The sequence below is a fragment of the Euprymna scolopes genome, chromosome 19, assembly GCF_053919585.1.
Source record: "Euprymna scolopes isolate OS-2025 chromosome 19, ASM5391958v1, whole genome shotgun sequence".
NCBI lineage: Eukaryota > Metazoa > Mollusca > Cephalopoda > Sepiida > Sepiolidae > Euprymna > Euprymna scolopes.
The window spans coordinates 43,055,611-43,080,064 of NC_136500.1; positions in this window are offsets into that span (position 1 = coordinate 43,055,611).

Below are 24,454 nucleotides of genomic sequence, written 5' to 3' on the forward strand. Positions count from 1 at the left end.
TTTCAATTTTTACCCCAAACAAGGCACGGTGCCACTTTGAAGTAAGAGCTACTATCGGGACATAAGTTGCATAGATATTATGAAGGGAGACGAGTACCAAGCTGTCTGTTAACATTATACTTGAACTTCTGCATATCAGTGCAATTGGGAAAGAATCTCGGAAGAGAGTTCCAAAATTTAGCATTTTGGGGGAAGAAAATATTGGAGTAGAAGGCTTTCTTACACCTAGGGATCTCTACTATGAAGTGGTGAGATATAGCTGCTTGTCGGGTTTTGATGGAGTATTTACATCGAGAAAGTACAAGTGTTTGTAGTTTGTCAGCATTAAAGTACTTGTAGAACAGGCAGAAGGATGCAACATATCATTAATTGGACAGAGGTAGAAGCTTAGATTACAGTTCATGACCCATCAGGTTGGCGACTCTCTTTTGAATCCTGTCCAGGAGTGAGAGACAAGTAGCAGATGCACCAGCCCAAATATGAAAACAGTACTTCATACACAGGCGAATGGTGGCCTTATAGAGGTACAGGATATTTTCGAGCGTTAGTAGCTTTCTAGCATGGTAGAGAGAACACACCTTCTTTGCAGCAACCTTGGCAAAGCTCTCAATGTATCTATTCCAGTGCATGTTCCCTGTGGACGTAACGCCGAGGAGTTTAAAAGATGTACTTTCAGATAATGTGCTCTTGGCCATTGCTCTTGGTTGTAGAGAAGGTTTCTTGTAATTATTGAAGGAAACAAGCAAAGTCTTGGCAGCATTGAATGTGACCATCTATTTTTGTCCCCATTCCATTACAGACTTGAGGTTATCCGCTAGTGTTTCTACCATTTTCTTAGATGTTTGTTCTCTTGTTTTTCCCTAGTGCCTGTTATAGAGAGTGGTGTCATCAGAAAATATACCCATCTCCGAAACAATTTTATCAGGGAGATACTTTATGAATATCAGGAATAATAAATGTCCCATGGTAGACCCCTGAGGTACTCCCGCATTTATATCATATTGTTTAGATGTACGACCGTTGAGTACAATCTGGATTTTTCCCTTACTTAAGAAAGATTTAATTACATTATGTATTTTTCCAGTTAGACCATATGATCTAATTTTCCTTAGAAGACCATTCTATCATACCCTGTCAAAAGCCTTCGATATATCGAGGGCTACCGCTCTACCCTCCCCTGCTTTGTCCAATGCACGGTGTGTACGCTCAGAAATTACAATTAGCATATCTGCTGTGGAACGGGCTTGCCTAAATCCACTTTGATTGTCAGTCCGGTGTTTAGCAGCTATAAGGTGATGAACTAGAGCTTGATTAATTGTGGACTGAAATATTTTGGCGAAAAACGGAAGGAGGCAAATGGGGCGATAATTTAATGGGTCAGTTATTCCGCAAGAATTCTTGAAAGCTTCTACCAAATAAGCGGATTTCCAGCACTCAGGAAAGCAAGATTCGTTAAGATATTTGCTGTAAAATTTGGAGAGAACTGGAGCAACGTCAGCGGAGCAATTTTTTTAATAGCACAGCCGGGATGAAATCGGGTCCACATGCTTTTGAGGTGTCTTGGGGTTTTATGATACCATGTACCTGAAAAGGAGTGATTTTTAGATCATCTAGTGTCTGTTGGCAAAGGAAAGTGGTTTTCCGGGTCCAATGTGGAGTTTGAGGCAAACCGACTGGCAAGCATATTAACCTTCTCGGTTGCGGTGAAACAACCTCATGATTGTTTGATAGTGGAGGAATCATCGTTTACTACACTGTTGTAGATTTTCCAAAAATCACAGTTTCCTGATTTCTGCGCTTCGATGCGTTTTTTTGGTGGTTAAAGTGTATTGGCTGTCGATATTCCTCTCTTAAAATTACTTCTAGCTTCTATATACTTCTATCCGTTTGAAGTGGACATGTCGGTTAAATCTGCGGTACCATGCTGCCTTTGAGCAATAGCAGCTGCACAAGTAGAAGTAAACTATTTGAAAGAGTGGACCTTGCTATAGAATTTCCATGTGGGAACATGTCGTTCAATTACAGTGTTGAACCATTCAGTGATCGCATTTGCGCACTGTTCAGGTGTGTTTATTTTCCTATTATATATCTTCGGATACATCTATTTTGATGGCGTTTATCAATATGACTACATCGCATTTCACATAACAATTGACTAAGGAATATCTTTTATAAAAAGGCTGTAGACAGGTACAGCTCTGAACACGCTTTCCCGTGTAGACAAAGTACAAAATCAACTTTTGAATCTTCTCTTTTAACCCCTGTATCACAGAGGAAATGTTGCTAGTCTTTCTTTATTTCTAAATAAAATTGCCCAGTCTTAAGTATCTCATAGAAAGACATTCACAAAACGAACTCTATATTTACTATTACCAAAGTATCCCATTTCTATGCGTCTAACATCATGAGTTTCTTGTTCTTGAAACAAATAGCTTTTGCACTGCTTTTCTACTAAATTATCTACGTCTTTACAACCAATGTTAATATGTCACGCGAATTCTTTACAAGCAATCAAACGCAATTCACTCTATAAGTCAAGTGCGTATTCTCATATTGCACCTCATCTGACTGCTAGTAATCATTCTCGTGGTATTCACCTTTATCCTCGGGTTGCTTTACGTTTTGAAGCATCGTTACCTATTATCTCTATTATTGGATAAAATGAACGTTGTGTGTGTGAGAGAGAGAGAGAGAGAGAGAGAGACAGACAGAGAGAGAGTTCCCTATGAATGCGAGAACAAAACAGGGCCGATTCTTATGACATTTCACACAAATGTACTATACATATTTGGCAATGTTCTTAGATAGGGAATATATTCGATAAGTATCGATAATCAACAATCAAATTAATCAATAAAACAAGGAACAGGCAATTTTAATCAAAGATAACACTTTATACAGCCTAGCATCACAAGTGCATTTGAGAAGTTTTCTTATCACATAAGTAGAAAGGTCCGATATATAAAATCAACAAGCACAGGTCACGTTCGAAATGAATGTTTTTTGTTGATTTGTTTTATTTTTACTTACATTTAAGCTATTATCATCGCACAAGTGGTAAGGCCTGCCATATAAAATCAACAATAGTTTCTATGATATGACAGGGACGTGTCTAAAAAGAACGTTTCTGTTTAGCGCACAATTTATGCAGGATACTTACCCGATCTTGGCAGGGGGAAGGGCCTCTGGTATCCATGCCTGGCGATTGATGCTGGTTGCCTTGTGTCATGACTATCGTTCTACATCCAGAGCTGAGAAGGTTTATACCATCACTTTTCTCGTCCCGTCTGGTGTCTAAACGGGTTGAAAGGCATTTTTATGCTGAGTATATTTATTTTTGTTCATTTTTTACTATTAATTCCTCATTGTACATGGCTTCTTATTTGGTATTAAAAGTTGCCTTCTATTAATATATGGGATGTCCTCGTTCGCAACCCTACTGGATGGTTTGAGGAGGCAGAACCCCATGCTTTATTTGTCTATTTGTTCATAGGTCACTGCCGATGATAAGTATCCTCATCTTGAGTCTCTGACAAACCTCTGCACAAATGAAACAAAAAACAAAGAATACTGTCTAGTAAACATTCAGTTTCTCTCGTAACTTTTCATGGATTTCGATTCCTATCTACAAATTAAATCGATTCCAAATTTTAGAACATTGCAATGTATGTGAAAAATGAATATAAATAATAATTCTTTGTTGTAATCACCCTTTACTAATTTATATAAACTTATATTACATTAATTAAACCGACTTGCAATAAATGGTAAAATATCCGTCGACTAAGTTACTATCCATTGAATTCAAAATCTATTCAAACCATATAATAAGGAATGGGTGTTTATCACATCAAAACAAGCAAAGACCATTTATATTTGCTCCAAGAAAAAATTTCGCCAAGATTGAAATACATCTTGAAACAAACCAATGCAGAATTGGAATTCTGCAAAAGAAATTGCCGAATCAAAAATTTATTTGGCTTTTTCCAATAAAATCTCCGTATTTATAGTACACTTATATATATATATATATATATATATATATATAGAGAGAGAGAGAGAGAGAGAGAGAGAGAGAGAAATAAATTCATCATGAATAAGATTATATGTATATAAGTGTATATGCACGCAAAAACATATACACGTATGTATATTCTGCTGCAGAAATGTGCATCAATACTTCCATAGACACATTTAAAAGCACTAACCAATAAAATGTTATATGAATGTATTTATGGTCCCGAAACGTACACAAAGACATATATCTTAATTCAAATAGGTAGACTATACGCACGTATATGAATACGATCTTACACATAAAAAAATGTTCATATATACATATTCTTGATGCATAAACGCATATATACATGTATATGTATATGCATACATACATACATACATACATACATACATACATACATAATAACATGTATATATATATATATATTAGGATTTATGTATGTGTATGTATACATTCAATTCTGTGTTATATATATATATATGTGTGTGTATTTGCACATATATATATATATATATATACGTTTTTGTTTAAGATATTTAAGTTCTTTCTTAATATAATCCATATTTTCTGCATCGCCTATTTTTCGTTATTTCCGCCCAACAGTCTTTTGTCATAATCAGGCTTTACCGAGACTACATATATATATATATATATATATATATATATATATGTTTATATATATATACATATATATATATATATATATATATATATAAGGGTTCGGTTGGTTTAGGTATGACCTTATGCGTGTGCAGTGTATAGATGCTTGAGTAGAAGCTGTGAAAAAATGAATCCTTGTTGGAGACGAAAACAACATAAGGGGAAAGGCACGATAACCAATAAAAGAATATATACCAACCAAGCTGGCGTTGGCAAATATAAAATTGATGCCTATTTATTCATTCTTTGCAATGCGATTCGGTGGCCTGACATTCACTGGTAGTGCAGATAGCGGTTAAAAAGTATCACAGAAATAGAGAGGGAGAACATTCGTAGGTGTAGAGAAAGAAGACGTAAGCAGAAACTTGAGAATCAGACTGAAAGGGATAGACAAATAAGTAAAGAAGTATTAATTTAGACCTGGGAAGAGGCAAAAAATGTGGATGGCTGTAACATAAGCTTAAAAAATTCAAGGGATTAAGAGGTAAAGGTGTAGAGATAGAAAGAATAAGAGACACGCGAAAGAGATGCAAATCGTCGGTAGAAAATGCTAGAAAATGCTAGTGATTTATTTTAGTGAGAGAGAAAAGTTATTGGTTGTGATGTAAGTACAGGGTCTAAGAAATAAAAATAAAGAATAAATTTGTCGCCCTAAAAAACGAGACTACAGCTTTATTTTAAAAATTCTATTAAAAAAATGCCCTAAATTCCTTGCTTTTTACTAGTTGGCTCTTTTGCAATTTTTCAAATTTTCACACAATATTCAAAAGTTTTTCTTTACAGTTGGAAACTTTCAGACCATTTTCTTTTTTTACACAACGTTCTACGCCTGTTAGACCTCGTCCTCATTCTTTTCCTTTCATATATAACCTATCGACATCAACTTTTGGATAAAGAGTTTCATTCATTTTTATCGTTTTTCTCATATTCCTGTCCATATATTTTTCATTTTCATTCAATATACCCGTCCTATATCGAAATATAACTACTATACATGTATTTACTTTTGTTTCTCCCATTCAATCGACCTAAGATCCAATCAGAGTCTTCTCTTATTTTCTTTTCCTATTATTTCCTCCATTTCAGCTTCTTTTATTTTATATAATTCTACCATTCTTTCTTCTCCAACCTCCTTTATTTTTCTTCTTCAGCCTATTTCATTATTTCTCCATTCAAAATTTATATTTCTTTATATTCAACATTTTTGCGTTTTCAATTTCAAAACTCCACACTTCATAATGCCAAATTCCGTACCTATGTCATTACTAAACATTTGAACAGTTCTTAAAAGCATATTTAGCTGGTATTTCTTCTTTGCATACAACTTTGTCAACCATAAATAATTGATAGTTCACCCGATATTACTTCCTTCCCCATTCATAATACGCATTTAGCTGTCGTAATACGAACGACCAGATTACCATACTAAAAACGAAAGAACAATGGCGACAAGCTGACCCTTTGAAAAATTCCTCATCACATAAACTTCCCCAAAGTCTTCTCCATTTGATATTAATAAAACTTTCCATTGTTTCGTGCCTTTTTCTAAGAAATATTGCACAGTCAACGCTACTCCAAATATTTATGTACATTTCTTAGTCCAGCTATGTGGATTATATGCTTTGCGGTAATTTAGCGTAACATGCATAGATTTGTGGATCTTCGCTTACAATCCCGAATTATTGTCCTATCAATAAGCAACTGATCCGTGGTCCCTCTACTACTTCGTCTACATCCATTTTGTTCCTCCGGTATGATCTCCTGCTGTTCCAGATATTTGTAAATCTTATTTGCTTAAATGCCTGTCAACATTCCATCAACTTGAGATGCAATCCTCCCATGTAAGGCGGTAAAGTTTTTAACGGATATCCCTGCAGAGCATCTGGTCCGAGAGCTTTCCAATTATAAATTTCCTTACATTGTTTACTCTCTTTCTCCTAGTTCACTTTCACTACATCTTGAGCTTTAACTTTGTATTTCATTTTTCACATTATTCAGCCGAAAAGCACTTTCATTTGTTTATTTTTTAAACTGCAAATATCACTCAAAAACTTTGTGCACTCTTCTAACCTTGGTATTTCATTTACTTAATTTGATCATCTCTTAAGTCTTTTATAGAACATGGCCAAGATTAAATAAACTATCCGCTCTGAAGTTCTTTCTTCATATTTCTTTGCTAGCATTTTTGTTTGATCCCCTCTTGGACAGGTTTAATTACCTTTCTTTTCACTCCGTGCTTTTCATTCAGTTGTTTTAATTACTTTGGCTTCCTCGCATCTAATTGTCTTCTCAAACACCTTTCAAGCAAGCCCACATCCTTTCTTAATTTTTTGTCATCATCTATTAGTCTTTTTCACCTTGGTTCATATCTATTCTGACGTTCACTTGTTTTTAATCGGAATTTTTCCGCAACAAAAATACTTATTGCTGTAATCCAATTATTTGTTTCTGCGATAATCTTGCACTTCATATATTTCATTGCTTCATTTACGTTTTATACTTGAACTTTCAGAGTTTTTTTTTCTGTCCAGTTTCTTAAACATAAGCCCTTCCCTTTTTTTACTTTCTCCATATTCTCTCTCAATTTTTTTATAGTCCCTCTCAATTCCTCAGTTTCTCCAGTAACTATTTATCAGTTTTCTCATCATTACTAATTACCTCATCTTTTCTTTCCTCTCCATTTCCTGCCACTTCACAACAACTTCCACTGCATTCTATGTTCTTTCCTCATCAATCTGCTCATCTCCTTTATTTTCCGTATTATCTCCCATTACTTCTGCGTTCACCTGTCTTTTTTATGGCTTCCAATGTCGGCTCTGATAATCCTCGATTATTCCATATTTTTCTTGCCTCATCACGTACGCACTGTTCTGTTAATTCAAACGTTCCTCATTCTGTCCATTCTCTAAACATGATTTTGTACTCCCTAATAGTTTTTTTTTTATTTTCATCATAGGATTGATTCTGTAGCAGCACTCTATAAGTACAGCGTTAATGTCTTCATTACACTTGATTCTAGCAGTTGACGGCGGGGTTCTCGTTGCCGTTCCAGGATACACTTGTCGGGCGTGGAACCTTCACTATGAGTATGAGTCCCGCTAGCGCTGTTATTTTCATCCTTTAGTTTGCCATTTCATTCATAAGAAGTTTGTGAATTTTAACTCACATAACCACCGTTTTGTTTTTTTGAGACACAATCTCCAGTGGTTTGAAATCAGAATTTTCCTCTCCTATATGGTTGGTCTTATCAGACGGTCGAGAACCACCTACCAAGAGCTACTAGTTTAAGGCGCCAGTTAATCGCCTGAGGTGTCCCTGCCATCAGTAACACAGGTCTCCGAGCTTAGTAACTAAGACATACGAGAAATCCAGGAGTATGATTCGATTTTCAGAAGCTAAAGTTTAGCATGGTTTTGAAGTACTTTATAGGAGAGAGGGATCTAGTCCCAATTTCGAATTAGTAGTATAGCTACTTGGGAAGATGTTTTTTATTAGTGTTGTTTAATCGCTCTAATTATTATTTTTATAAGCATTACTGCCACCATTATTATTATTATTATTATTATTATTATTATTATTATTATTATTATTATTATTATTATTATTATTATTATAAAAAAACAAAGAAAACATAAATATGACGTGCACTTATTAGAAAGAATACCGCGCAGAGTGAAAATCATAAAATTCTTTCAACACTGACGAAATTAACATCACTGCACACTGATGTACAGTCAAAACAAAAGCAAAACTTTTCAGTAAATTCTATTTAAAATCAATGTGCAAACGCTTCACATTTTGGTATTGATAAAAATGTTAGAATTATTTGAACATTCATATAAACAACGAATTGGAATAAAAGTAACATTCTTTTTCTTCTCCTTCTTCTTCTCCCCTATTATTATTATTATTATTATTATTATTATTATTATTATTATTATTGGCTCACATGTAGCTTTCACACAAGTCAAGAAACGATCGGTTTGGAGACTTGTGGTGTTCTCTGGAAGCTGAGTAACAACAAGTCTCCCCAGACGTCCAGCTCTCTCCACCTCCTTCGATAGCCGGTCGGTCGGTCTGTCGGTCGGTCTGTCCGTAACACTTTTTTGGTTGGCTTTTTTGGTTAAGATCAAAGGTCTGTTGTTAATAGATGCTGTTCTCAGCTTTTTAAGCTTTTCTTGACCAAAAGGCAAAGATCAAAGTGTAGTATCTATTCTTACTACGTGCTGTACTTATGTTTGTAACTTTGTGGTATAAAGTGGGGGATCACTTTTCTATATAAATTTATGTAAAATGATCACACATTTTACAACCAGTCAGTCTCAAAGCCATTTAAGTCATTCTTCAGATCATTCAAGTTGTTTTTGAAGGATTCCAGTTATTTTTTAAGCATTCAAGTCATTCTTAAAGTCATTCAATTCATCCTTAAATTCATTAAAGTCATTGAATTCATCCTTAAATTCATTAAAGTCATTCTAAGTCATTTACTTTTTATTTATTTAAGTAATTTCATCCCATTTTTCGGTCATTTTAGTTTATCTTTAAGAATTTCATGTCAATCCTACATTCACGCATTCATTCATTACACTAGAGCACGCGACTAATGGCTATCGGCCTTGTTTAATCAGCAAGCAAAATGCATTCATGTTAAGCTCGGGATGCTTCAACTTTAGTGTCCTGTCATTTAGAATAGAAGTTCTTCCACTTCTGCTAATGTGAACTGTTCTTCTGATGGCACAAATTCTACAAATGGGTTTCTAATCAAGTCTTACTGATCAACGGAAGAATATTTCTCAAGAGTTGCTAATAAAGCATCCAAATGGTTCCAAATCAAATTTAGTTTCTTGACAATCTTTTTTAAAAATACTTTCAATATTTCCAAATCTCCTGCACTTACGTGTTTCTTCCATATTGCCAATTTCTTCTGAAAAGCATTTATTTTATCAGAACATGTCAGTATATTTTCATTCCTGCCCTGCAAACTATTGTTCAAGAGGTTTAGATCATGAAATATATCAGCAAGATATGCTAACTTCGAACACCATGTACCATTACTCAAACGCCTTTCAGATTTTCTTGCAAACAAAATATCAACAGCTCATCTCTTAATTCGTATAAACGAAATAATACTTTCCCTCTGGACAGCCATCTTATTTTTGTGTATTGAATTAAAGTAGAGTCGTCTGCATCCATAGACACACAAAGTTTAGCAGTTTCAACATTTAAGTGGTCTCATCTTGATGTAATTGACTATTTTCACTGCTATATCCAATACAGATTCAATAGACGGCTCTTCAGTCACATCTACCTTGCAGGGTTTTGTTTCGCAAATCTATCCATGATTGTAAATCTGTAAGCAAAATGTTACATGTACAGTTAGAAGTAAAAAAATTGCACTAAATTAAGTGATGAAAATAAAGAAAATTGAACGAGAAGGGAAGGGGATACCTCTTCTCAAGACACGTATGGAATACACATGGAAATAACAAGATAAACACGGAGTGAGAATTTGGGGAAAAAATTTGAAGTCAAAATTAATACTAGCTAAGAAACGGAAGGGCTCTTACGTCAACAGAATTAAGAGAGATAACCAGCATAGACATAGCAAAAATAAGAATATTTTTCTTGCTATAATTTAGGATGCTGGAAAATCAGAAAATTAAAGAATGTTAAATGAAAAAAAAAATGATTACACAAATACTATGGGCGAGTTCTAGACAGTTTTTTTTTTATCGGGCGCAAATGTGTTTTGCACAGGTAAATCTGGGTTTTTTTTTCCTTTCAGTTTTTTTTTTTTTTTTTATCGGTGTATATGTGTTTCGCTAGTGGTGTAGTATCTTGCTAGGGGAAGCCGTCGATTTCTCACAGTAAAAACGATTAAGAGAAAACCCTACTTCCGGCTGAGCCTTTGCGCATGTCTTGTATCGGCGAGGGTTAGGGGGACTTCTTCAAAGATGTACACGTTCACTACTGTCTCGACAGGCGAGCAGACGATGTTCATTTTATTTAGACGTTTGAGTTTCTTCTTTCACGCTGGTCCACCTTCCACCTGCTCCCTCTCTCAATATAATGTTACACTCTCTTTCTCTCTCGTATAAAACTACTTCGCTGACAACAGGTACGAGACTGATATTGACTGTAATTAAAATATATAAATTCTCAAAGTTGAATTTAACTTTCCGTTTATTTGTTCCTTGTTCTAATTTAGAGATCGCCTTGGACTGTACTGGTGGAACATTAGGGTTCCCGGAACTTCTGTTTACAAATACTGGGGTAGACTCATGTCACGTACCTTCGCTTATCAAAGGGGAACCAATGTGTCAATGTGAGTGTGCCTTGTTTATATGCATGTTTGTTTTCACGTATGTATATACACGGATAGTATAGCATAATTAGGACATTAAAAATTAATATATTTTTATTCATTAAACAAGCATGCTGATTAGACGTTGCCCGGGATTGAATGATGATCCACAAATATTTCACACTCACATATTATGATTATCTTCATCGACACAAATCGCCAATTTTTCAATCACATCAATTGATTTTCTGCTCAAGTTGGAAACCCATCGCGGTGAACCAGGAGGAGGTTCACATGCCTCTCGCGATAACTTATTTCACAATACATTATAGTATACATTGCACTGTCGAGAACCTACTGTTGATTTATTAAAATATGTTAAATATATAATGGCTTTAATTAAAATTTAAATATAAAACGTCAAGTATAATACTCCAACACCCCCGACAAACCCGACAAGCAGCTAAATCCCACTCCTTCACAGTAGAGATCCCTAAATGTAAGAGAGCATTCTACTCCAGTAGTTTCTTCCCCAGAAGCGCTAGACTTTGGAATTCCCTTCCGGGGCCCTGCTTCCCCAACTGTACTGACATGCAGAAGTTCAAGTGTAAATTGAACCAACATCTTGCTGCCCAAATCCCTACATAGTACCCCAGTAGCTTATGCCTTTGATAGTAACCCCCTACATCAAAGTGGCAATGTGCTTTGTTTGGGGTGAAAATGTAAAATTTTTAAAAATTGTGCGCTTAACAAAAACATTCATTTCGAACGAGCCATTGCCCTATTATAGAAGCATACTGTTGATTTTATTTATTTTTTTTTTGGCTTGTGTGGTTATAAAGCATCTCAAATTAACGTGATGTATGGCTGTGTAAGGTGTTAACTTCCGTCCAAATGGGCTGTTCCTTCTTTCATCGGATCATTTCGATTATCGATTATTGATACTTATCTTAGAGATTCAGATAAAAACAACAATCTAAGATCACTGGAAGGCACATGAAGATCCCTCGTGTGAAATTTCATAAAAATCAGCCCAGCTGTTTGCGAACCCATAGGGAACGAACTCAAAGACACACAGCAGACAAGTTGCTTTTATATAAGAGTAGAGATTTTATATTTTTATTAGTTCCTTACGTTCGAGCGTTCACCGGATTGAATATAAAGAACCAGATTTAACAATATGATTCGCCCATGCGTCTTAATAGAAGAAGTAATTATACTATTGCTAAACAGAAAGTTGTTTTATTTCAGGCGGAAGAATTTATCATTCTACGTGGAAAATCATAAAAGATGATTTTTAGCTTGCTGCCATCAACGTATGGTTATTTAGGAAACTATACTAAGAACGAGTATTATATAAACTTTTGAGTATACAAAAATAGAATATATATATACGAGGTGCGTGCAATAAGTAATGCCCCTGACCCATTTCCCATAGAAGTAAAGCAACGAACCTTGGCACAGTTATTAGTTTATCTCTACATAGGAACCACCATGAGTTATGCATTTCTCCCATCGTTTGATGCAGCTCTGGAAACCGTTTTTGTAGAACACACAAGGTTGATCCTCCAACCACGTCGTGACTTCAGAAATTACGGCTGCATTATCTGGGAAACGTTTTCCTTTCAAAAACAACTTTATGACTAGGAAGAGGTGAAAGTCAGAAGGTGCAAGGTCAAGAGAGTAAGGAGGGTTGGAGAGGATTTCAAAACGACACGCCCGTGCTTTTGATCTGGCGATATACGAGTTGTGGACGGAGCGTTGTCCTGCAGGAGGAGGGTACCTTTGCTGATCTTGCGCCGCCTCTTGATTTTGATAGCTTCCCTTATTCCTCAAATGGGAAGCATAATAGGCTCCTTTAATTGTGGTACCCTTTGCCAGGAAATCTTTCATCACGTCCGTCCTGGTCCCAGAAGACTGTGATCATGACCTTGCCAGCGGAGGGCTTCACCTTTGCCTTCTTTGGAAGTGGTGAGTCCACGTGCTTCCACTGCATTGACTGAGCTTTGGTCTCTGGATCATAGTGATGGACTCAGGTTTCATCCTGTGTAATCAGCCTTTTGAAAAATTTTGACTCACCTTCTTGGCACGTCTCCAAATTCATCCTCGAGCACTCGACACGTTCTCGCTTCTGGAATGGTGTGAGCAACCTGGGAATCCATCTGGCAGACACCTTATGCATATGCATATGGTCATGAATGATTGCTTCAACAAACCTTTACTAATCTTAACATCCTGGGCTATTTGGCGAATAGTAATACGCCGATCTTCCAGATTGGCAGCCTAAACTTCACCGACAGATACCTCATCAATGGCAGAAGGGGAATGACCAGATATAGGAGCTGTTTTCACAGACTTCCGGCCATGTGTGAATTCACGATGCCAGCGTTTTACAAGGTCATATGATGGGGCATTATCACCATAAGTTGCTTTCCTGTCATCAAAAGTCTCCTGTGGTGTGTGTGTCCTTTCAAATACAAAAACCGAATCACTGCTGGACATTTAACAGGCTCAATTTCACACCTGACTCAGTTCAAACACCTGTAAAACAGAAAACACAATTAGTTCAGAGCTGTAATTTGCTAGATACCCCGTTGAGATATAAGTCATTGCACATGCAAAATTTCAGCTAGATCAGAAAACTGGAAGTGGGTCAGGGGCATTACTTATTGCACGCCCCCCGTGTATATATATATATATGTATATATATATATATATATATATATATATATATATATATATATATATATATATATAAATAAGAATTTTATTTATATAGACAAATATAACATAGACGCTGTTAAGTCTTTACGTCCTTTCCTTCCTTCCTCTTTCGATGTTTGGAGTCTAAAATGTCACTTAACACCCAACTTTCCTTTAAATTTAACATTTTACGCTTAGTAAAATAAATATATTTCTTTAAATCTTCCACTTGTGAACCAGACGCTTTCGGTGGTAAACAAACTTGCTTACTTATATATATATATATATATATATATATATATATATATATATATATATATATATATATATATATATATATATATGGGGGGTGTATAATATTATGAACTATTTCACTTCTACAGTTCAGTAACTCTGGGTGGCTTTAAGGCTTGCACGTCAAGAGTTCTCATTTAGATATAATATACAGATATCATCTAAATTTTTACATGGCCTGTCTTACAGTGTTTTTCTCGATTAATGGCGACTGCTTGCTTTTTTTAGCTTCCAGTGATAGCTTGCTAGTTTTATGCTATTATTTTTATTATTTATAATTTATTATTCCGCATGACAGTTTGTTACACACACACACATACATATATATGTATATATATACGTATTATTATTATTATTATTATTATTATTATTATTATTATTATTATTATTATTTTGTATTTATTATTAAATTATATTTTACCCAATATATAGTAATGATTTAAAAAAATTTTAAAATCTCGTGCACCACATCCGAGAATAAAAGCGACAACGTTTAACTTACGATTTATTTTTCCCTTTAACCTTAATGCCTTAGCTATGAAAACATGTTTGCTGTAAGATTGAAATAAAAATATGAATCAATACATAATTTACGTTTCCTATGCATATACGTAATGCCGTCGTTTAGCCTTCACTTGGCAATTTTTTTTTTTTATAATTTCCACAATTTTGCACCGATTTTTCCAAACTGAAACCCAAATAAAAAAGTTTCGCATGGGTTTGAATACCTATATATTAATTTTCACATATGTTAACCAAAAGCTGGCATATGTGTTTTGTAGGCATTTTTTTTAACAAATATATATACGCATAGAAAAATACATATGGAAAAATGTTTGCGTTTGCTATAATCTTCGTACGTAAATAGTACGTAAGTGTAAATCATATAGAATGTCTGCATGAATATAATAATCAATAATAGTTATCTAAAGCTGATCATCCCATACGAAAACCAAAAAGCTAATCAGGAGTTAATTAAAATAAATGTCTAAAATAATATACAAATTAGCTAGATCTTTTGCAAGTTAATGCAATTCCACAACCTATATATAACAATGTTGTTTTTTTTATTTTAAAACAAACAGAAAAAGGGTGTTCATATGAATATCAATACACAGAAAATAATAACAAATGTAATGTGTGTGCCTGTATATATATATATATATATATATATATATATATATATATATATATATATAAAGTAAAAGGCGTCACGATAATGTATGAGTAAATTTATAATATTTCATCTAAAATAAGGAATACGAGATGAATGTGAAAAAATTCCTTATTCCATGGAGTTCCAAAGATAGGCTCTTTTCTCAGAGGTAAAAACGTTAGCAACAGGAATATGTAGATTAAAATCCATTTCTGCTGGTGAGCTCAATTTTTGAAAGTGGTGAAGAAAAACGTTTTTAAAAGAAAATAAAGGTTGACAGGTAATGGAAACGAATACTCAGCAATATTCAATCAATTTTGCTGCAGATATCTCCTGATAATAAAATGTTTGTATTGGATATGCAGATTGGTAAATCCAAGAATATATATATATATATATATATATATATATATATATATATATATATACATACATATATTCCATTCCAAAGACCAGAGGTTTTTGGGGAAATATATATATATATATATATATATATATATATATATATATATATATGTATATATATATATATACTCATTCTTTGAGGGGTACAAAATTTATATAATGCAATCATAGAAGGATAGACGAAAATGCATAATTAGAACGTTAAAATAAAGTCGACGTTTAAAATGGAGTTAATGTGGTGAAGAGAATAAAAGGGGGGAAGAAAATGGGGGATTCAGCTGACCGGTTTTGTCCTGGCTTTATCAAAGCTGTATCGAGTGATTTGAGTGAGAAAAAAAAAAGAAAAGCACGAATGTACAGATAAAAATAACGTTACGTTATGTATGAGGGGAAAATTAGGGGAAGCAATCGAAATACAACGCCTCTTAGGTTTAAACGTGATTAGTCTCTAGGATCTTTGAGCAATATTTGCTCGAAGATCCTAGAGACTAATCACGCTCAAACCTAAGAGGCATTCTTTCTGCTTGCAGAGGGAAGGCCTTTCCAACCGAACATGAACCGTCTCCGAGATCTTTACTTGAAATAACGAGTGAGCACAACTCAGGATTGTAAAAGAATTCGTGCTAAACTCCGCTGCACAAGACGGGTTTTTTATAAGGTGTTCAGTAACTGAATACCTGTATGTATTGACAATTACTTCTGCTGTTTGGTATATCCCATTTTATATATATATATATATATATATATATATATATATATATATATATATATATATATATATATATATATATGGAAATGTATACAAAACATTACGAAAAGTATAAAAGCTTATAAGTTTTCTTTATTCGTTTTCAATTGGTGACGTGCAGGAATACAAAATAATATTATGAAAAAAAATTTAAAAACTTTTTTTACATGTACATAATTTTCGACCGATCCTTTAGTCTTCATCGGTATATACATATATATATATATATATATATATATATATATATATATATATATATATATCAAGGCAATTATAGATAATTTACAAGAAACATTGAGCTTTTTTTTTCAACGGCCCCTATTTGAATTGTAATAAAACCCAGCATATATTGATGCTGCAATCATATTAAGGTTTATTATCCCTACCTTTTCATTTATCTTTTTCTGCATAAGACAAAATGTCAATAAATGTATAATTTGCTAGATGCACTCGTCACACAAAACGATATTTCAAGAATAGTCGACTGCCATAAAGACTGTTTATAACGTACAGAACAGAATTAGGAGGTGCAAAATGAAAACGAAAGGGTCTACAAGTGGCACAATCAAGCAAACATGTACTAAAACTTTTATTCAGACGCTCAAATCATAATTCCATAGGGTCCAACGAATAAGAAAAATGTCAAGGTATGCAATAAAACTGTGGAAAATGCGTAAAATATGATTGAAAGTTTTAATCTTCCCCCAAAAAGCAAAACACATGTTGACAACAATTATGAAGGAAAAGCGACTGCAAGGACAGCACAATAGTATTACACCGTTCCAGTAAAAGCTCTCCATTGTAATGATTTTTTTAGTCGAAAGAATTTTGAAAGTTGAAGAAATAATAGATTTATTGAAAAATCGACGACAATGATTAAAGATAAATTTACAGCATACAAACTGAAGTTATTTCTTTTTAGTTTGTGCCTTTCGATGAAAAGAAAACGCGTATTTAATATAAAAACAATTATCTTAACTCTAACTCTGTAATGTTTTCCACATTTACTGTGACTTCGTTCTTTCTTCGTAAAAGACTAAATAGATATTTTATAACCAATCATTACCTCTCATCAGACTATCCATTCACGTGAAATCACCCTTTTCTCCACCTTATTCCCTCTGCTTCACTTTTTGCTATCAAGGAAGATCTTTGACTACTTGCAGTTTCATCAAATACTTTGGTATGCAAAATCCGATCCCGCATTTTGCTAATTCCTACCCTGTGATGAGAAGGAAAGTGTTTCTTCGAAACTCCGCGGAATAAGGACTATCCACTTATTAAGTGTTTCCTTTTCAGATTAAATATGTTTTTAACTCTTTTTCAAAGTGTTTTTTAACATGTTTTATTAACTATTGGCTCTTATATATATATATATATATATATATATATATATATACATATATATATAAACGTTCTAAAATGTATTGTGTAGTTCGTATTAGATTTTAATACTTGAATTTTAATCGACCTATATTTTTAGTCGACTTTTCATCGACTCTATATGTTTTAACTGATCGTCGATTACTGTATATTTTAGTTTTCACTTTTCATTCTCATTTTCGCTCCTTCGATCTTTTACTTCAACACCTGCTAACTTTATCAGTATTTTTGATTTTGATACATTAATTTGATAAAATGTTATGCGGAAAATCGAAAAATTAAAAAACGATTCATAAAGCAAAGTGTTTCCGTTGCATTTAACATTTTGTTTGAATGCAAAAATGCTGTTTAAATGTACTAGTATATATATATATATATATATATATATATATATATATATATATATATATATATATATATACCAGTTTACATACACCTTTCACGATAAAGACAGAACCCAGGATTAGATAGAATCGAGCAATTGCATCGACAACGGACAACGCCATTAAAGGTGTATGTGAACAGGTATTTATACATCTATCTATAATCTCCTCTTAATGTCTAATATATGTAGAAAAAGCGGGTCATCATTCCTAGGGACGTGATGTCCCTCAACAAATAAGGTTGCTCCAAAATCGTGTCTGGGGAGTCGGCTAATTTCAGTTAATGTTTGTAGATGTAATATCTACCGCCTGCATACCAGCAGTAACTATCTTAGTTGTATGACGCGTTGCTTGTCACATCGTAGAATGCAGGACTGGATAAAAACATATAAGAATTTTAAAAATCGAGGCATAGTCAATAGATTGCGTCGTGGCCCATATGGTTCGGTCGTCAGTATTGCATACTTCATGAGTGCAACGACCTGGGTTCGCACCTATGTCGGAGCACGTCACTGATGAGATGCAGTACATCGAAACCCACTTTGGGTCTGGCGTTGTCCGTTGTCGATGCAATTGCTCGATTCTGTCTAATTCTGGGTTCTATCTTTATCGTGAAAGGTGTATGTGAACGGGTATATATATATATATATAATCTCCTCTTAATGTCTAATATATATATATATATGAAATTTGTATATTTAGGCTGCATTTTTATTATTCAAGCAAACATTATTAGATACAACGAAGGTACTTTGCTTCATTATTATATTTTTCTCGATTCTTTGTAAAGCCTTTTTATATCGAAATCGAATATATTAATAAAAGCTTCAAAAGAATCACTAGCGCTTTTGATTCGACTACGAATCATCTTCAGTAAGAATTGGTGAAATATATGAGATGAAAGTGAACGGGGGTAAAATGTCACAGGTAGTAAAGTAGAAAAATAAAATTCCCAATAAATTGTAACGGGTTAAAAAAATAAAAAAATAAAATTTGATTAAAAATCTGAGCTCAAATCTTTAAGAATCCGTGATCTATTATTCGTAAAGCGTGACTATTCCGCCTAACGACGGACACTTTAATCTGTTACTGTGTTTGCTATGTCACGAGAACCGAAAACGCAAACTGATTACTAGGGCTTGTGAGTACAGAATATTCTCTTTATTCTTTTGACTCTCGGGGATATATCCGACACAGTTAGACACACTTAATCAACTGGGGACCACATCCGCCTCCATAAAAACATATTAACGGGTATATATTCAGGAGTCAAAACAATGAAAAGAATTTGCTGTTGTCACAGCCCTACTGATTACTTACCTGATGAAGACGTTTGTCATCGAAACTGAGATGTTTTTTTAAAATTTAAATAAAGTAACGTTCATTTTTAAAAGACTGCCTTTTATTGGTTTCTTAATTTATGAGTTTATGGTTATTGTTTCCTTATGCCGATCTAATGAAAATGTAATATTCATAAAATAGTGCTCAAGAACATGTAGAGCAATATTGCAGTAATAATTCCTAAATTTAATCTTTTATTTTGAATATTTATACTTCGGAGTGCCTACTTTGTCATCGACATTATCTTCGAAGTACTCCATACATTTTATATATGCACTATAAACTGTCGAGATGTCATTATTCTTTAATGAAAGCCATGCAAAAAAAAAAAAACAATATATTATATATATATATATATATATATATATATATATATATATATATATATAGAGAGAGAGAGAGAGAGAGAGAGATAATTTATGTCTAAATATCTTATATATATATATATATATATATATATATATATATATACATACACATATGGGTGTGTGTGTGTGTATGTGTGTGGAGAGAGAAAGAGAAAGAAATAGAGGAGGGGCAGATAGATGAAAGAAAAAAGATTAGTTTCATTCTTAAACCCACGTTTACCATCGAATATGTGCTTAAATTTATTCCACGACAATATGAAAACATCTGCCTCATATACATACGCCCTTCCCCCAGCCAGAGTCTGATAGCCGACTGCCGAAAAGATTTAAAAGTGATCCGAGCTTTTAAGCAGGCTTTCTGTTTTTCTCTCTCTCCCTCTCTCTCTCCTTGTCTCTCTCTCTCTGTCTATCTATCTCTCTTTCACACACACTTTCTCCTTCCCTCTCTATTTTCATTTCCCATTCTCTCTCCCTTTCATTTTGCTTTGGCGGTGTGTGTACGTCGCGCGTAAGCCGGTTTCGATCTGCTTGATCTGGGATCATGTCACTGATCAAGGTGAGCAGTACTCTTTGATCTCGGCTCAAGTTATTGCTCACGCTGACCAGGCCGCATCAGAGACGGCCAATTTGTTCCGTAAGTAGATGCTGCGTGAAAAGGAAGGTCTAGACACATGTTTTCTGCCGGCGCCAACGGAAGAAGGAGATTTTCAGAAGAGAAAGAAAAGTTAGGGAAAGCAGGCAAAAAAAAAAAAAAAAAAAAAAAAAACGATAATAAAAAAGGAAGAAGAAAAAAGAAAATAAATAGAGAAGTAGAAAGAAGGGGATTGGGAAATATAATAATAATAATAATAATAATAATAATAATAATAATAATAATAATAATAACAATAATAATAATAATAATAATAATAATAATAATAATAATAATAATAATAATAACTGCTGCAAAGACAAAACATGAAGCACTACATAGAATCAAGAACACTGAAAACGCATATTTATAAATTCTCTAAACCAACCCTACCCCCATAGCCACATCACTGCCCCCTCCCCAAAAAAGAGCGAGACCAAATAACCAAGTAGAGACCAGGAGGAAGGAAAGACCGATGAACTGACGAGACCTCAGCCGAATAAGTGTGACTGTGACGTTGGGGAGGCTTATTGCCACTCAAATCCCATCAAAGACCAATACCTGCTGCCATGGAGAAATCAACGGCAAGCAGCTGTTTCGATAATGCAAATTTATTTGTAAATGTTATCGAAAGAGTTCGAGAGTTCTGGAAACCTGGGCAGACTTGTTGTCACTCAGTTTCCAGGGAACACCACAGGCTGTTTTCAGGGAAAGATCTCTGAAGACCTGTGTGAAAGCTCCTTGTGAGGCAATAATAATAATAATAATAAGAAGAAGAAGAAGAAGAAGAAGAAGAAGAAGAACAACAACAACAACAACAACAACAACAATAACAACAAGAACAACAAGAAAATAGGAGCGGAAACAACATTCGCAAAGAAGTAGAAAATAAAACGCTGGAGGAAATGGAATAAACGACGCAAATAAAACACGAGAAGGTGAAAGTATATTGAAAAAAAAAGAGGTGTTATTCAAAGAGAAGACAGAGAAAAGGGAAAGAAAGAAAAAAAAGAAGGACGTAAATTTAAGAAAAGGAACAAAAGAGTAGCGAGCAAAATATTTAGCAAAGAGCCAAAACAACGTAGAACGTAGGAAAAAAAAAAACTAAGAAAAAAAAATTTTAATAACCACGAAAGAAAATAAAAAAAACTGAAGAGAAGAAAATAAATCAAGAGAGTAACAAATAAAATGAATTGATGAAGTAGAAACTGTGACAGAAAAGAGAACGGAAAACATAATGTAGAGGAAGAAATAGAAAAAAAAAAGCAAAGAAAAAGTAGAACTGTGAAGAAAAAGGTAATGAAGAAAAAATAATTAGCGGAAAAGAATAATGCACTGCGAAGATAGAAGAAAAGAGAAAGAAACCCAGTAGAAAAAAAGAAGAAAAGGAAAAGAAAAAAAGGAAAAATAAAGACGAAGAAGAAAAAAATATTAAAAAATAAAAAATAACAATCGGGACCTGTGAAATTTTGACTGCAGATTCTTTCATATGTAATATATTGATGTTGGCATTCTGTGAATGTTCAGCGTAAATTAAGACTTTCTGATGTTACTGTAGCTCTTTTGTTTAAACTGCAAAAGTATTTATCTGAACTAGCAGGGACGTCTGGCGTAGCCCGGTCGTAAAGTACGCTTAAATATGATCAGTTGATTAATGCAGATTCCGTATGTATTTATATTATTATAGAGTCAATTTTCTATCGATTCTTAAATATTAAAGTTGTGATTAAAAAAAAATATGTATGACTTAGATTCATCAGCCTAAATCGAAACCGAAACCAAAACTTATAAAGTATATATATATATATATATATATATATATATATATATATATATATATATATATGTGTGTGTGTGTGTGTGTGTGTGTGTGTGTGTGTATATATGTATGTATATATATAGAGTTCTTTCAGATATAATGGAAATCGAAACGAAAACTTATGAAGAATTCTTGGTAAAAAGTATTTATTACAAGAAAGGACAGTCCTAACAATGAAGCGACAGTCACTCGGAAGAAAAATGTGTAAGCGTGACGCATAAAATAATACAAACGCTACCGTGTTTATATTAAGAGAGATACTTGAAAAGGGACAAAGTTGGAGGAAGAAAAATATAAAAAGAAAAAACGAAGGATAAGAAAACAAGGAGGATGAATACGTAAATTGTAAAAAAAAATGTCACAGAAACAGAACAACGAGGGATATTAATTGACGAAGAGTATAGAAATTGTAGAATTCAGAAAAATGAAAGCGAAGAAGAAAAATTATGCAATAAAATATGAAACATAAAAAACGCAAAAGTTCAAAAAGGTATGAAAGATAAAATTAATTTCAGACAAAATATAAAAATAAATAAAAGCGAATATTGATAAAATTAATTTCAGACAAAAAAGAAAGCGAATATTGATAAAATTAATTTCAGACAAAAAAGAAAGCGAATATTGATAAAATTAATTTCAGACAAAAAAGAAAGCGAATATTGATAAAATTAATTTCAGACAAAAAAGAAAAGAATAAAAAGAAAGAGAGAGGTAAAAAGAGGACAGAAAATAAAGAAGGAAGGAAGGACATGGTTTCAAAGAAAAGTAGAAATAAATTATCGCAGAAAAAATGTAGAAACAAAGGAAAGAAATAGAAAAAGAAAGTGGAAAAATGATCGTGAAATTAAGAATTAAAAAAAAAAACGAAGTAAAATAATTATTACTTCGAAGTGTGTACTATTGATAAAAGCGCCCATACAAAAAAGTCTGGAAATTTATTGAAGGCATCTTGCACATACGGATTCCACGACAGCAAAATATGATTGGCTGTTGCAAGTTATAAATACAGACGGGTCTAGGGTATTCGTTTAAAGACAATTCGAACGCCTAAAGCTTAAACATATTACTCGCTACGACGACAATAATCATTCGTTAAGGCTACGTACTGGATTATATTATGTGACTACCAGAATCCAAAACTACTCAGTTACATTAAACAAATATGTTCCCTTACGAGACATCCCAGAAAGAAAAGAAGAGAAATAAAGAGGGGAGTGTACGAACACACAAGAAAACAAGAATCAAGAAAGGAATAGTTTTCTTCGTCAATATATTTTCAAAAGAACACATCGACAGATAAACAAGTAAAACTGTACGTCCTTCGACGTGTAGTTTGGAAAATGTGTCAACCGAAAGTCATCCCGGCTCCTAGATTGTTGTTCCTTTATGTATTTTTTCTACTAATCTTAGGTTTTAATCAAATAGTCTTTGTACTGTTAAATAAAATATATTTTTCTGCCCTCTCATAATGTTCTCCTGACATCTAGGTTGGCCCTTTACTTATTTTTTACTTCTATACCTATATGTATTCTATATATATATACTCATTCTATAAATATACGTTTCATCGCATATCAAGGTTTGAAATCACTTAAGGATCCTTGTCGAAATGAATGTTTCTCTCATCGAGGAATCCCCTATTCTTTGACGGATTTTCATTCCGGAAACAGACTTTCATTCTCGAAAGATTTACATCAAACCAGTTACTAAGGTCAATGGAAAATGATCTCTGACACAATCCTATATGTGCATACTAGTCGGATTTGTGCCATGGTTTGAGTACTGCTCTTATATCTAGAGATATGCCACTCAGGGCATTTTTTCTTCTTTTGAACGTGTACAAAAGTCTTTGTACCAAAAAGTAAGAGAACTTCAATAAGCATAGTTTACTTCCGATAGTATCCGATACATGAACAAATCTGCTACCTAATCGATTCCAGCATGCTTGCTTTACAGGGTAATGTAAACAGGTACTTGTCAAACCATTCTCTTGGAAAGTCAATTCCTCTTACGCAACATTTTGCTTATTCTAATCGTCTTTTCCATACTCTCGTACCAGCGATGATTGTCTAACAATTCTTCAAACATTATTCTCAAATGGTTTTTAGGTCTTCATAAGCGGTGATCCATCAGTGTAAAAAAGACAGAGATTATATTTTTTGATGTTCAGAGATAGATACTCTCACCACTAAAGGCAACTCCATGTAAAACAACAGTCGATCACAGAGAATTGTTTTC